The 16,070-nt window shown below is 42.4% G+C and overlaps 1 protein-coding gene across 3 annotated transcripts in view; it reads right to left on the bottom strand.

Moving 5' to 3' along the window:
- Nucleotides 1–16,070, bottom strand: part of WWC2 (WW and C2 domain containing 2) — a 203,580-nt gene that overhangs the window by 112,036 nt on the left and 75,474 nt on the right. The gene's annotated exons all lie outside the window — the stretch shown is intronic.

Here is a 16,070-nt window from a genome sequence, read left to right as displayed (position 1 = left end):
CAGTTATTTATTTTATTATTTTTTTTATTAACATATAATGTATTATTAGCCCCAGGGGTACAGGTCTGTGAATCGCCAGGTTTATACATTTCACAGCACTGACCATAGTACATACGCTCCCCAATGTCCATAACCCCACCCCACTCTCCTGACCCCCAACCCCCCCAACCCTCAGTATGTTTTGTGAGATTAAGAGTCTCCTATGGTTTGTCTCTTTCCCGATCCCATCTTGTTTCATTTATTCTTTTTCTACCCCCCAAACCCCCCACGTTGCATCTCATTTGCTTTGTGGCACCTGCCGCTGTCATTGTCGGGCCAAGTCAGAGCAGAGTCTACACTGCGAGCTGTCCGGGATTACTACAGGATCTGCCCACACGGACACCGCTGAACTTGCTCTGCAACAGGAAGGAAGGAGGCGTTTCACAATCTAAAGTTTAAAAGGAGGGTAAAACACCAGGAATCCTTCTAGAGGCCTGACAGAATATTAATTTGTAATGATGTAATTAACACGTCCCTCAGCACGTCTATCTGTTTCTATCGCTACAGAGTCAGCAAAGGGACAGAAAGGGGGAAATCCCAAAAAAGGGTGAGTGGTGGCAGCAAGAAGAAAACCGCTCTTAGGAGAAGTACAGACTACTTCAGAGGAGGGGTCGAGGTTAACTTCGTATCTTTGGGGAAATTAGCTTAAATTCTTCAAAACGAACCATATTAGACAGGAGGATGGCCAGACTGGGACAGTCCTGAGCCCAGTACACCGGGTCAAGGAGGAGCCTGGGGTGCCATGATTTAAATGGCTCACCCAGTGTGTCGTAGCTGCGGAGCCCGACCATTTCTCCAGGCCAAGTTCATGTCATCTTTGCACCTTCCTGGGCTCTCAGACAGCTCTTTTTCATGGTGGCCAGAGATCTGGTCTTCCTCGAACTTTTACCCATTGGTGCTCTTTTCCTCCCTAGGTGCCAAAGAGAACGAGCGCAATCTTTCTTCTGCATGATGGGTTTTCAAATATTTGAACACAACGGTCTTGTTTCCCAAACCTGCTCTCCTTGAACCCAAATGGCTGGCTGCCCTCACCGTTGCTCACACCCTTTCTCTACTCCAAAGCCTGCCAACCTCCTGTCTGTAATTCCACCAGATTCTCCCTGCTTTGCAATCACATCCCATCAGTTAGTGTCAAGTATGAACATCCTCTTGTATCGTTCATTTTTTACCCTCAGCCTATAAATCTACTCAATCCCTCCACACTAAAAAAAAAAAAAATTAAAAACTTTCCTCAAATCTTCTGTCTTCTCTTTAATGTTCATTCCCAAACCATTTCTTCATTCTAACCCAGAGATCTTAAATCTGGAGGGCTTCAGGGAGACCCCATCAAAATCTCCCTTATGCCACCTAACCCATCCTAGAGCTACTTCACGAATATACACCTGAGAAGGCAATATTTGTGCCTGACTCACCTTTGAAAGACCACACTGCTAATGCTGTTGATTTGGGGACGCAACCGTATTGTTTGCAAAAATGTCAATGCCTACACTCTTCTAGAAGTCAACTTTTACATGCAGTAATTACACTAAAAATACAAAACATTCCCTGTTTACCATGTATAAATGTGTGCCTTACGTCCTCATAAACCTGTGCGAAGTACATACAAGTATTACTGCCATTTGAACAACCCATGCAGGACAGAAACTTCAACTCTAGTCTGGTAAGCACAGGACTGGGTAACGCGTACCTCTTTCTAGTCACCATCTGTAGTTTCCAGCCACTGGGCTGATGATCCTGTGTGAGGCTGGCACTGTTCTCTAAAGTGTGCGTTTGGCTCCTGATAGGGATTTGACTCACCACCAGTTTCTGGAAGACGCAGCAAGAAAGGGGCCCCTTTCAAAAGTTCTGGAGGGAGAAGGGAGGGGTCAGGATGCTGAGGCAGCATTGCTAGGCAGAGGGGTATGCTGGGGCTGTCTATATGGCCCGAGGGGCTCCTGTGGCTGGCAAAGGCCACGCACCCCACGACACAGGCCTTCACGCTGCCCACCTTCGCAACAGAGGCTCCTAAGGAGTAGGATGTCAAGTACAATCACAGAGAGAGGGAAAGAGACATATCAGGGACACATGACTCCTGTGTGCTTTGACGATTTGACCAACGAGCAAAAATTGCTTTTTAAAAAAACACTTATCTTTTTGATAGGGTTTGTAGACCAAATTGCAATTCCTAAGTAATATTATATACACGCAATTCTGAAACAGGATTATAAAATGATTCGACTTAATTGTTTATATTGTTTGCCTATTTTAAGTAAAAAAAAAAAAAAAAAAATGTTGGTATCTGTAAGGCCAAAATTGTGAACTAAATTTCCCACAGGAGCTCTTTAAACGTATCAACTTAGAAATGCTGGTTTCGAGTGTGGCTCCCAAACCTACGTGTACATACAACTCATCTAAAAGGCTTATTCAAACAGATCCCTGGGGGACACCTGGGTGGCTCAGTTGGATAAGGGGCTGCCTTCAGCTCTGGTCATGATCCCAGGGTCATGGGATGGAGCCCTGCATTGGGATCTCTGCTCGGCGGGGAACCTGGTTCTACCTATGCCCCATGCTCATGTGTTCTCTCTCACTATCTCTGCCTCAAAAGTAAATAAAATCCTAAAAAACAAAAACAAAAACATTGCTGAGCCCATCTCCAGGTTCTGCCCCAGCAGAGCAAGGTGGGGAACCTGTATTTCTAACAAGATCCCAAGTGATGCCGGCACTGTGGCCCCTGGACCATACTCTGAGAACCCCTAGTTAAACCACTAATCACAGCCCTAATCCACCCAGGTGATGGAGAAATGAAAACAAACTCAATTTAAAAATGAAACTGGAGGCAGGAGGCTTGGCTGCAGAAATACCTATATGATGAAAACTATGTTTATGTAATGTTTGGACAAAATTAATGGCTTAATAATTCTTACTGAAGTCGTTTCATATAATTTTAAGTAAACTTTTTTTTCCCTCAAAAAACACAAATTTTTAAAATAAGTTCTTGAAAAGCAAAGTTTTCTTTTTCTTTCCTATTCTCACCCACATACAGAATAGTAATAAATACTCAACATCATTAGTCAACGGGAAAATGCAAATAAAGAGCATAATGAGGTCCCAGTTCATACCCACCAGGATGGCTATAATTAGACCACCAGCACCCCCAGTATGAAAAGTAACAAGTGTTGACACAGATGTGGATAAAGGGGGAGGCCTGTACATTGTCCGTGGGAAGGTGAAATGGCGCAGCCTCTGTAGGAAATAGTTTGGCAGATCCTCAAAAGTTAAACACAGAATTACGGTATGACCCCATACTCCTGCTCCTGGGTCTATGCCCCAAAGAACTGGAAACATGTACCCAAGTCACTGCAAGCCCGTTCCTGGTCACAGCAGCACTGTCTACGGGAGCCAAAAAGTGAGACCTCAAATGTCCACCTACGAATGAATGGACAGAGCGCGTGTGACATCTACACGCAATGCAGGATCACCCCGCCACGGAAAGGAATAGTGTGGCTACCGCACTACAATGCGAGGGCCTTCCAAACATTAGGCTAAGTAAAGCCAGATCCCGCAGATCACACATACCTCCCATATGAAATATCCAGTATAAATAAACCCAAGAAGATGGAGAGTTAGAGGGGTGGCTGTCAGAAGCTAGGGAGGGGGGCGGATGCGGGGAAGCTGCTGGAGGAGGATTTTGGAAGGAGAGAAATGGTTCAGAACCAGACAGAGACGGTGCTTGCACAACAGTGTGAGGGCAGGAAATGCCACTTTAAAGTGGCTCGTTCCGTGGTATGTGAATTTCACCTCAATAAACAATTTTGAAAAAATAGTAACGAGTCCTCACAATGCCAAGACTCCAAGTGAGTAAGATCTCTTCACAAGAGGAAGTTAAATAATAAAAATATGTGAAAATGTGCAACTTCATTAAAAAAAAAGAAATGCCAAATAAAACAATCATGAGGCTTAATTTTAAGCCTGTGAGGGTATCGAGTTTTTGTTTTGTCTTGTTTTGCTTTGTTTTCCTAATGAAACTCCGTTCCGGTGCGGATGTGGAGAATCCGTTACTTTCCTTTGTTGCTCATAATTCTGTAACTTGATACAATTCTTTTAAGAAACAATTTGACAGTATTAGAAAAGCATTAAAAAGTTGATTCCATTTAACCTAGGAATGCTATTCTTACCCAGTACTCCCTGAATTCTGTCCCACAGGACCACTCCTCCAAAGACTGGGCGCGGCCACCTAAGGCCTCTTACTAGCCACCATCTTCCCCACAGCCTCTAAGCTTCTCCAAGGCAGGGCCCATTCTGCTCTCTCCAACCCTAGCAAGGTACCTACCTCGACAGGTCAGAGTAGGTGTCAACTGAATGGATGCAAATTAGAACGAAAGACAGGAGTGAAAACAATTATGGAAGGACTGTTACTATTTTTAAAGTTTTCAATCTACATAAATGTAATAGTAAATGCATTTATTAAAAGAATAAGATGAAGGTTAATATTTAAGTGATCATTGATAAATATAGGAATGAATATTGATAATAAAGACTGTAGGACAAGAAAGGAGAAAAATCTCTTGATATTACACCAAAATGTCTGGTCCTATAACTTACTTTGGTTTATTATAATTACATTATGTATCACAAATGAATAGCTAAACGGAAAACAGATTCTTAGTTACAGAGAGGTGAAAGAATTTATTGCAGGTGTTACAATAATTCACCCATTTTTTACAAGTATTTTCCCCTACAGAAGAAAACAGAGTGGTCAGCAAACACTTTAACCTGAACCTCTTTTCTCTCCTAAGTGCCAAGAAATGTTTGCCCATTGGATTATTTGGTTTTGGAAAAGAGTTTGAGAATTTAAGTAGATATGCCAGTAAAGAAGAGAGGAATGCTGGTGGGAGGAAGAGGGCTTAACAGATCATTATCCAAACAAACCAACCCACCCAGACCGCCTCGTCCTCCTCTAACTACAGCTTGGAGAGCACACGCATTACGGCCGCCAGCCGCCATCACAGGTGAGAGCCGTTCAAGGATCAGGACTGGAAGATGCTGGGGGGATTCACTCAAGAGACAGTGCTCCAAAAAAAAAAAAAAAAAAAAAAGAGACAGTGCTCCAGCCAGAACAACAAAGAACTAACCTACAGCACAATCCCTGGCCAGCTACAACCTTACTGTAGTCAAGCTCTTTCTTAAAGAGGCTGACTCAATGATTAAAATGATCCTGTACTACTTTTATCAAAATCTAAGGAGCTGGGAAGATATTTTTTAATCCCTATAACCCTTATCACATAGGGAAAAACCCTAGTTCACAGTGTGGTCACTCCAGGCTACGTTTTTCTTAAATAAACATATACCCGTATACTGAAGCACATATAATATTATGCACATTTTTATAAGATCAGAATATTAAATTAAATAAAATATACAGTATATTTTTGAGCCTTGCCTTAAAAAACACAAGTAATACATTCTCATTACAAAAAATATATAAAATAGAATAAACTATTTGTAAAGTCCTGCCTTCATTTCCCTAGAGAAAGATATATATTCCCACACTTTGGTATCTTTTCAGTCTATCTATAAATTCACATGTTATTACAAAATGTATGATTAGGCTCATGCTATGTGCATTTTCTATGACTTTATTTAGTTTGCAAAACAAGTTAGAAATATTTCAATGAGCATAACTACACATTTACTTTAAAATTTTAATATCTACATACATGGAATGGATTATAGCCCATTATTTGACAAATCATTAATCGACATTAGTTTCGTCTTCCTTCAAGAGAAATGCTTCCGTGTACACGCTTGCAAATATTTTCAGCAGTGTAATTATTTTTTAGAATGAATTCCTGGCAGTGAGTCAAAGGATATACATATTTTTAAAACTTAAAAACATCAATATATATTAAAGAGATCTTAAAAGACATACTAGCATTTAAAATTTTTAAGATTTTATTTATTTATTTGACAGAGAGAGAGAGTAGGCAGAGAGGCAGGCAGAGAGTGAGGGGGAAGCAGGCTCCCAGCTGAGCAGAGAGCCTGATGAGGGGCTCGATCCCAGGACCCTGAGATCGTGACCCAAGCTGAAGGCAGAGGCCCAACCTACTGAGCCACCCAGGTGCTCCAGCATTTAAATTTTTTTAGTTTAAATTTAAATTTAAAATTTTTAAATACTCTCCTCCACAGTGGTAGTGAGCGCCCATTACCCAGGTTCCACCACACCTGATAAGGTCCTGGGGAGAGGGGAAATCTAACAATTACTACAAAAGGTGTGTAACTTTTCCATATGTTTACTTGCTTCCTTTTGTCCTTTTTAAAAGTGGGCTGTCTGCCCTCCATACTGATTTGTAGCAACTTGTAATACATGTTGGCATTAATCCTTAGTCAGGATGCAAATATTTTTTTTTTCCAAAGATATTACTAGTCCATGAACTTTGTTTAGGGTAAGAAAAAGAATTGATTATTTAAACGTAGTGGGAGGGGGCATCTGGGTGGCTCAGTCGGTTACATGTCCAACTCTTGATTCTGGCTCAGGTCATGATCTCAGGATTGTGAGACTGAGCCCCAAGACAGACTGCGTGCTCAGCAGGGAATCTGCTTGGGGTTCTCTGTCACCCTCTTTTCTCTGCCCCTCCCACCTCTCTAAAAAATAATAAGAGAAGAAGAAAAGTCTTGCAAAACTGGATTGACAGGGGAAAAAAGCTAGCTCCTGTATCTTCCTTCCAACTGTACTGATTCCAGGTAAGTCAAAAGAATTACATGTGGTGAGTGAAGCTAAAGTATGAAACCCACAGAAGATACACAAGAATTCTTTATGACTTCTGGGTTCTGTTCCCACCCCCAGCGTTTCAGAGGACAGTCCTTTAACTCTTGCCACTGAAAAATAAATACAATGAAAACAAGATCCTGCGATACATTTCAGAGAATTCCTCACACAGAAGTAAAGCTTACAGCTGGCTCTGTTAAAAAGGCAACTAAGTATTAGAAAGGTGTTAAAGACCTACGAGCACCAGACTGACTCTCTCCTTACAACAGAAAAGTTAACAGGACTGAAATGTACTTAATGGGATGTCCCCATTCTAGGACACCCTCCTTGGGAAATCCGGTCCTAGGCCAATGGAAGACCCCGGCAAGGAGAACCATCGTTGCGACAAGTTTAAATTGAGGAAGGTGAACCTAATAGCAGTGAACAGAACAGACTAAACCAGCAGCGTCAGGGTCGACTAGTAACTTACTAGAAATGCAAGTTACCAACTTCCTCCCCTCAAACCACTACATGAGAGCCTCAGGGTAGGGCTCCGCCCTCCCTCCTCCCATCTCCCTGCTGCCTGCCCCAGGGGGGGAGCCGCTGGTTTGGAGAGGGGCTGAAACAGCTCGGTTTTCCATTTTACCATCCAGTAGTAAGCAACGGCCAGGGAGAAAGGAAAGCAATGCGTTGGCAGCAGACAGGATGCCGTGAGGGAAATAATAGCATCTGAGGCTGCCAGGGAAGAGAAAAGGCTCCTATAAATGTGGGGTTCCAGACAGGAGTCCTTGAAAGTCAAAGCTGGATCCTGAAAGGCTGGGGGTGTTCTTGAAGCAACGCACTCACTCAACAGGAGAGCAGTAACGGAGGAAGTTTCTGGTTCTGTGGTTTGAGCATGGTCACTGCAGCATGAATAAGCAAAATTATCAGGAATTAAGTAACCTTTAAAAAAGAGGTGGCCTGTGAAGTGCTAGAGGGACATGCAGGTGAAATACAGACTGAAATTTCCACAGGGACATCAGATAATAGATGAGATGAGTGCGCCAGGCAAGGCGTTGGGATGTACCCACATTTAATGGGACAAAAGCAGAAAACAGAAAGAAGGGCTCTGACAACAAAGTTCAACTGGAAGAAGGGGAAAACCCCACTTCACTCTCTTCTTTTCACTCCTGCCCACAGGAAGTCGTAACAAAACTACCAACAAAGGAACATTTCATTCATGCGTTCACCAGACCACCAAATCTCTACTGATGGCCTCTGTCCCCCACTGGGATACACAGGATGGGGGAAAGCATGGTTCTGGTCCCCCAGCAGTTCTTCCACAAATAACCAGGGATGGGCCATCTGTCCTCTGGATGTAAGCGCAGCATGAAAGTGTTCCCCAGGGAGAGCGAAATGTTTGCTTTGAAAACCAATGAACTTTGAGTGTATCTGCTTTTTGTACCATCAGAAAACGACTGACATCACACCAGTGAGGTAGTTCCGTTGAACACCAAGTAATTCTCCTAAGGACACTACGTGAGCCTCTCCAGGGGCCGGAGCACCCAGTTCTCGAGCTGATGTCCCAGGGACCCCATACTGTCAAAAGGGAAGGAATCCTCTGGCCAGGAAACGCACTTGGCAGAGTCAACACGGGCACGGCCTCTTCCCCACGACACCAAATGCCGTCACAATGGTTGCTCTCCCGCCATCCTGACCACGGGAAGCAGTCACGGCTCAGGCTGGAATTTTATAACCCCAAGCTTCGTTGTTGCCGTTGAACAGCATTACTGAAGTCTAACTTCTATACCATAAAATTCCCCATGGTTTAAGTGTGCATATCAGAAATTTTAAGTAAATGTGTAGAGTTAAAACCACCATGCAATCTCAGTTTAGCACATTCCTACCAACCCGAAAAGATCCCCTGTGCCTAGACGCAGTCACCCCCTCATCCCAACTGCCTGCCCCAGGCAACCACTCATTTAAGTTCTATCTCTACAGATGTGTCTTTTCTGGAATGTTAGAACAATAGAGTCAGTCCTACAACGTGTGGTTTCTGATGTCTGGCTTTTTATTCAGCATAATGTTATTTTGCAGTACATCCATATTGTTGTGTGTGTCAAGAATTTGTTCCTTTTATTGCAAAATAGTGTCCTATTGTATGGATATATCACATTTTGCTTAGCCATTCACCGCTTTATAGACCTTGGGATTGTTTCCGCTGGTGTGAATAAGGCTGCTGTGACCATCTGCAAACAAACATTAGCTTTTGGGAGAGAAACAATGATCCGACTTCAAGCTCAGTGTGAAGGGCCAAGTTTTATGACATGGTTGGCACAAGTTATTGGCAGAGTGGTCTACAAATACTGAACATCAGAGAAGAAAGAAAAACCAGCTCAGACCAACAAGGTATTAGCTTATTAACCTCATTAACACCAGAAAATCCTAATGTTTGTGCGCTGGCAAAGGGGGGCAATCCTACACGACTTCACTGCCCAGAGGCAGGACATCTGTACTTCTGATGTCTACTCTAGCCACTGCTAAAAACCTAACCGAGTCCGTGCAAAGCAAAGGAAAAACCAGTCAGCCCGATGCACAGGGAGCAGAAACAGGCTTTTATCACTGCGGCTCCATGTGCCTGGACACCCTCTCCACCACTTGTCCACCCTTGTCCAGCACTCTCTCCCAGCTCGGCTTCACCTTCCGCTGTCCTTTGAGATTCAGCTTCCTTAAAAGAGCCTTTGGAATGTGCTGTCTTGCCAGGCAAGCCATCCTGCCCCCCTAAGCTTTACGAGTTAAGAGCATCGTATGGAGCTCTGTACGAGCTCTGGTTTGGGAAGTATTTTTTCCCGCCCCCAATTGGTCATTTTTCATATTATTCACATTTTTTTCAGTTGACTTGTCTATTCTATTCAATGAGTCCCTCCTGGTTTTTCTCTAGGCACGTAGCATGGCCCTTGGTGCTCAACAGATGTTAGAGAAAACGAGTGAGTGATCGCTAAGTCACACTTCTGCGTCGAGACCCAGTGTCCACCCAGCCAACATCTACCCGATAATTCTGTGTGTGTGTGTATGTGTGTGTGCAGGGGTTATGCGGGGGGGCGGGGGGGGGGCGGGGGCTCATAACCACATTGAATGTTGAACTCACACAAAACATAACCCTCGCTCCCATCCCCTAAGACCACTCCTCCAGATTACACATCTTGGGAAATGCCATGATCCCCAACCCAGAGGCTTGATCTGTCCCTCTCCCTCACCCCCAGAACCCTTACTCAATCCATCACAAATCCTTCAGGCTCAAACCCCAGACACCACCTCAACCCACACAGCTTGCTTCCTCCACCTCCCCTCCCTTTGATGGTCCCCTCTCCCCACCACCCCTCTCTTCGGGGGTCCCCACAATTACCAACGTAGTGTGTATCCTTCCAGACCTGTCTCTGCAAATAGCTAGAAAACGGTCTGCAGCGTTAACATAATACTCTGCACGTGTCATTCTGCAGTTTCCCTCACTCATCCGAAGACACAAATTGGGACCTTTCGTTTTGCTCTCTCATTTTTTTAGAAGGTTTAGACCACGGTTTATTTAGCCTTTCTGGTACCTCTGGTACCAATAGGCAGTTGAACTGTATCTAAAAGCAACGCTGTACCGAGCCTTCCTGAGTGAGCCCTCGGGCGGATACTGACAAGAATTCTGCTCAGGCACAGGTGCCCAAAGCTGGCCTCAGACGGTGCCGCCCGCAGCACGCCTACACATAGGCACACAGGATGGTGGCTCCCGAGGGGAAGGCGACCCCAGGCCAGGGTGCCTGACCTGGGCAGTTCCCAGGTTTGCAGCCCTGCAGCTGGGGGCCACGGAATGGAGTGCTTGGCTGCCCGGGCTGGGTTCCAGCTACCATGCCGAGGGTCACAAAGTTTCCAGGCTGGACATTCTTAAGAAGTAAGCCTTGGTGACTTGCGGGGAAGTATCTGGGGCTTCACTTCTATCCTCTGGTTTTTACTTTTTCATGATCTACGCCTACAGATAGCATTACATTTAGATACAAAGCAAATTAACATCACACTGTTCATCAAGGGAAGCTTGTGTTGTTTCCCTGGATCCCTGGCAAGCCTGCCTGGGTAAATGCTCCAAGAAAAGTAGGTTGTTCTGGCTGTGGCCACTGCATTCCTGATAGATTGCACTGAACAAATTTCTGATGCTAGGGCGATGCTATTAGTAGATCCTAACCTGGCATTAAGACGTCTCATTATGACTGACCCGAAAGTACCAGTCTTCAAGAATGGGATGACCCTGGGCACATCTGATCACACTGCCACAAACGAAACCATGTCTGACGCCTGCAAAGAAAGCTTTGAGGTCCAGGAGTCCATCACCTTCTGTGTACCCACTCTTTTTCTTGATGAAGAAAAAGCACATGTTGCAAAGTGTGCTTCATGTTTCAAAGATGACTATTATATACACCTGCAAAAGATCTATGCCTGCCCCCATATATGTTACTTTGGAAATTTGGAAGTAACATTGGTTAGTCAGTTTCTATACAGTGTCTATTCACATATCTTATATATAATGTGTCCATTAAGAGGATGAACCATTCATTTGCATGTTTTAAGTATAATGTCTTCATTACAAAGAGGAAACATCTTTCTATTATTTAGCCTTTCCTGAACTGTACACTGAAGGAGTATAACAAAACATTTAAAGCTTCTGGCCAAAGGTCCTATAATTTACTTCTTCGACTTCTTTGTATTAAACTGTTTTCTATTAAATGTAAAGAGTATAATTTTAAGTTATTAACATCAAGATCCAATTCCCCTCTTTGGTGATATGATTGGACTGAGACAAATCTGAATTTCTTAAAGTCCATTTTTAGTGACCAAATTATCAATCATGCGTAATCCCCATTCCTTGGATTTATAGTTTAGGTGACTATTTTACTTCTTATTTTTTAGTTGACTTGACACAGCATGAACAAGAAGCAGACAACTGTATAAAAGCCACTGAGATTTGTAGGCTGCTTGTTAACTCGGCAGAGCTGATGAATACACAAGTCTAACTAAAATAATCAGTACCCGTCATATGACTCAGTTGATTTCCTCAAAGCTGCTATCATGTTTGATCTGTCTTGTTTACTGATAGTCTTTCTTCCTACCTTCCCACGACTTGCCTTGTCCACCACTCCAGTCCTTGGTGCCTAGAGCAATGGCTGATGTGCATTCAACACGCGTTCAATAAATGTTCTTTCTAACAATCACTGCATCTGCTGACGACCCCGTCAACCAAACACTGAACTGCTCTCCAGATGCAAGACTTCTGCATTGCAAAGCCCCTCATCTTGGCCCCGAGTGCAACTAACACACAAACCAAAAGAATCACAGAAACTTTTTTAAAGCTCCAGGGTTGGAATTTCAAGAATCAAATAACTGAAAACTAGGAAATGTTCCTAAGCAGCCTAAGGAATGGCACTAACATGCTACAAATCAATGCCATACCTGGCATCTGCTTTGCTAAACACGGGATTGAATTTTTATAACTTATTCGAAGAGTTTCTCTGGCGCTATTTATTTCCTTGGGCTCTTACCCTCTACTTACCTCTGGCATAGCACCAGGTCCTCAAAGCACTAAAAATTAAGACATATGGAATGTCAGGAATGTCTGATAGCTATACTAACTTCAGAGATCAGCCCTCAGTCATAAACAAAAATGCACGCCCTTTGAGCTTTGACTCAAATTCAGTCCAAAGTGCACAGAAGTCAGGAGTTTGAATGCTGGCAAAGTGTACAAGGTTAAGTGGGCTGGGCAGAGCTCTAAATATAGCTCTTCATCACCACAAAGATAAATATTGCTTCTTTATCTACAGCGGTTGTGAATTGAATGTGCAAAGCACACTGCTTGGTAAATTTTTAGATTAGAAACCCCGATTTAGAAAAACAAGCCATTAAGATTGTTTATGAAATAAACTTCAGTGACTCCCTGATACTGGACCTAATATCTCCTTGTCGGGGCCTCGATTTCAGTTATTAATCCAGTTCTACAGGTGTTGGTACTTACAGTTCAAGATTAAGTAAAAGAAAAAAATGCAAAATACAAGATGCTTGAAGAACTGGCTTTTGGCCCAAAAGAGAAGCAACAACCAATTGTCTCATGTTTATCTCAATTAGGTCCCATTTTTTAAGGGGGAATAAAAGGTTATAAAAGAATTCTTGGAACAACAAAGGTAATTTAAATATAGTAGATATAAGGTGATATTACAGAACTTTTTTTTTTTTAAATTTCCATAGTTATGATCATTGGTATTATGGTTGTGTAAGAGAATATTCTCGTTCTGGGAAGATATATACTAAACTACTTAGTAGTGAAGGGGCATAATATCTTAACTTCCAATGTTTCAGCAAAAAAGCTAAATATAGATACAAATATAACATATACATATATGTAAAGAGAGGAACGGAAGATAAAGCAAATATGGCAATAAGTTATTTGTCAGATCTAAGCAGAAAATACACATGTGTTCATTGTTTTCACTTTTGTATGTTTGAATGTCAGGAATGTCTGATAGCTATACTAACTTCAGAGATCAGGGGAATCCCTCATTAAGGAAATTCCAGCAAACACAATAGACTCAATACACATGATGACATACACACCCTCTAGAACACAGCAGCCAGGGGATTAAAAAAGGCATACACACAAAAAGACAAAGGGCAGATCAAGTGCAACAGAATTTGAGGTGGTGGAAAGCAAATGGCAGAGTAGTAACTGACTTAGCAGACGTGAGAAATAGAAACCTAAATCAGCAAGCGAGCAAGCTTAGAAGCTGATCGATTCATACCGCAGACCCCTAACCTGGCTCTGGAATTCCGGTGTCAAGGACTCAGACATTAGGCCTTGGCCAGAGAGGACTCGCTGGAAGTCTGTTAAGTGGTAATCAGAGCTGCAGCCTGCTTCTGCCCACCCTGGTCAGAAACAGACGGTTCCTCTCCAAACAGCTCACAAACAGGGACTGTGGACTCCCTCCTGGGCAGCTGCTACAGCTGAAAGAGTGAAGACATCGTTGACAACAGGAGGATTAAGGGGCAGTCTACATACCGTTCCCTTTCCCTCCTCAGCTTGCAGAATCTTGGCAATCAGGCTTATATTTACCAGGCAGGGGATGGTGGGGAATTTCCCAAGAAAACTATTAAGAACAGGAAAAGAGTTCTGTTGACATTCATGTCTGGGAATACCATAACAGAGAGGCGGGGCTAGATCACTACACAACGAAGCTCTACCCACAAATACAGAGCTTCCAAAGAGCATTTTATGACTCGTTCTTAAATATGTCTGGGGGCTGTATCAGTCAGGACAAGCCAGGTGATGCTGCATCGAAAAACAATGCCAATCTCAGTGGCTAAACACAACTATCTCCTATTTCCCACTGAAGCCAAGTTCAAAGTGAGTCTGGATGAATCCCCCAGGCAGCTGGTCCCTAGAGCCTGGCTCAGCATTCCAGAACACATGTTGGGTGACTGTGGCACCTCCATCCCAATATGACATGAATCCTGTGGGCAAGGAAGACGCGCATACCACTTCTGTTCAGTCCACTGGCCAAAACAAGTCACATAAATGCAGGAAAATTAATCCTCTCACATGCCAGAGGGAGTTAAGAACCAGGATAGAAGGCATTAGTTATGTCTAACATAGAAATAAGAACACTACCTGTAAAATAAAAGCAGAATCTAAAACAAACACACAGAAATCATAAAACAGGCAATGCAGTAAATAGGAGAAAATTTCAATGTTGTTTAGAGAAGTTTCAATTAGCACCTTCAAGGAGTTAGAACAAAACACCAAAAAGGAAATATTTGGAGAAAAAATTTTAAAACTCTTGGAAATACACAACACGAGAACAGAAATGAACCCATCTATTGAAGTGTTAAGATCAAGTGAAAAAAATGTCCCAGACAGTAAGACAGATAGAAAGGAAAAGAGAGGGAAACTGGAGGACCAGTCCAGAAGGTCTAGTATCTGAGCAGCTGGAGTTTCAGAGAAAATGACATACATGTGAAGGGGAAGATACTCTCCAAGATGTAGTGCAAGAAAACGTCTCTGAACAAAATGACATAGGTTTCCAGATTGTATATGGCCCACTCAGAACAATGGTCAAAAAAGGACCTAAATCAAAGCAGAACAATGAAAAATTTTACAACATGGAGGCAACAAGAGTGTAAAAGCTTCAAAGAAGAACCAGGTCACCAAAGTACATACAAACACACACACACACACACACACACACCCCAAACAAATCAAGAGTTAAGACAGGCTTTCCACTAACAACAAAACTTCCGAAAAAGAAATTTAAAAAATGGATCCCACTTATAGTAACATCAAAGACAATAAAATACTCAGGAATAAATTTAACCAAAGAGATGAAAGAGCTCTACTGTGAAAATTATAAGACACTGGTGAAAGAAATCAAAGGTACAAATAAACAGAAAGATATCTTACGCTGATAGAATTGGAAAAATTAATTGTTAAAATGTCACTATTGCCAAAAGCCATCTATAGACTCAATGCAATCCCTGTCAAGATTCCAATGGCGCTTTATCATACAAGTAGAAAAAATACTCCTAAAATTTAGATGGAACCACAGGAGAGTCCAAAGAGCCGAAGAAATCCTGAGGAAGAAGAAAAAGCAGGAGGCACCATACATCCTGATTTCAAGCTCTAGCATCAAAACACTATGATACTGATAGAAAAACAAATAAACCAATGGAACAGAATTGAGAGTCCAGAAATAAATCCAAGCATATAAGGGCAGCTAATATTTGACAAGGAAACCAAAATACCCAATGGAAAAAAGGCAGTCTCTTCTATAAATGGTGCTGATATTGGATCATTGGATATTCACATGTACAGAATGAAAACTGGACCCGTCTTAAACCCCTCACAAAAATTAACTTGAAATGTATTAAACATTTAAATGTAAGCCCCCAAATCATGAAACCCCTAGAAGAAAACATAGGACTAAAGCTCCTTGACATGGGCCTTGTTGATGAATTTTTGGATACGATGCCTAAAATAAGCAACAAAATAAAAAATAAACAAAGATTTCATCAAACTAGGAAGCTTCTCCACATCGAAAGAAACAGTCAACAAAGTAAAAAGACAACTTACAAAATGCAAAAAATATCTGCAAACCATATACCTGATAAGGAGTTAATATCCAAAATATACAGAGAATTCATGCAACTCTGTAACAAAAATAAATAAACCACAGTAGCCCAATTAAAAAACGAGCAGAGACCCTGGATAGACATTTTTCCCAAAGAAGATATATGAAAGGTCAACAGG

The sequence above is a fragment of the Mustela putorius genome, unplaced genomic scaffold, assembly GCF_011764305.1.
Source record: "Mustela putorius furo isolate JIRA1106 unplaced genomic scaffold, ASM1176430v1.1 tig00003932_pilon_pilon_pilon:0A:0A, whole genome shotgun sequence".
Lineage (NCBI taxonomy): Eukaryota > Metazoa > Chordata > Mammalia > Carnivora > Mustelidae > Mustela > Mustela putorius.
Note: the sequence above shows the minus strand (reverse complement) of the source record. Positions and strands in the feature narration are given on the sequence as shown.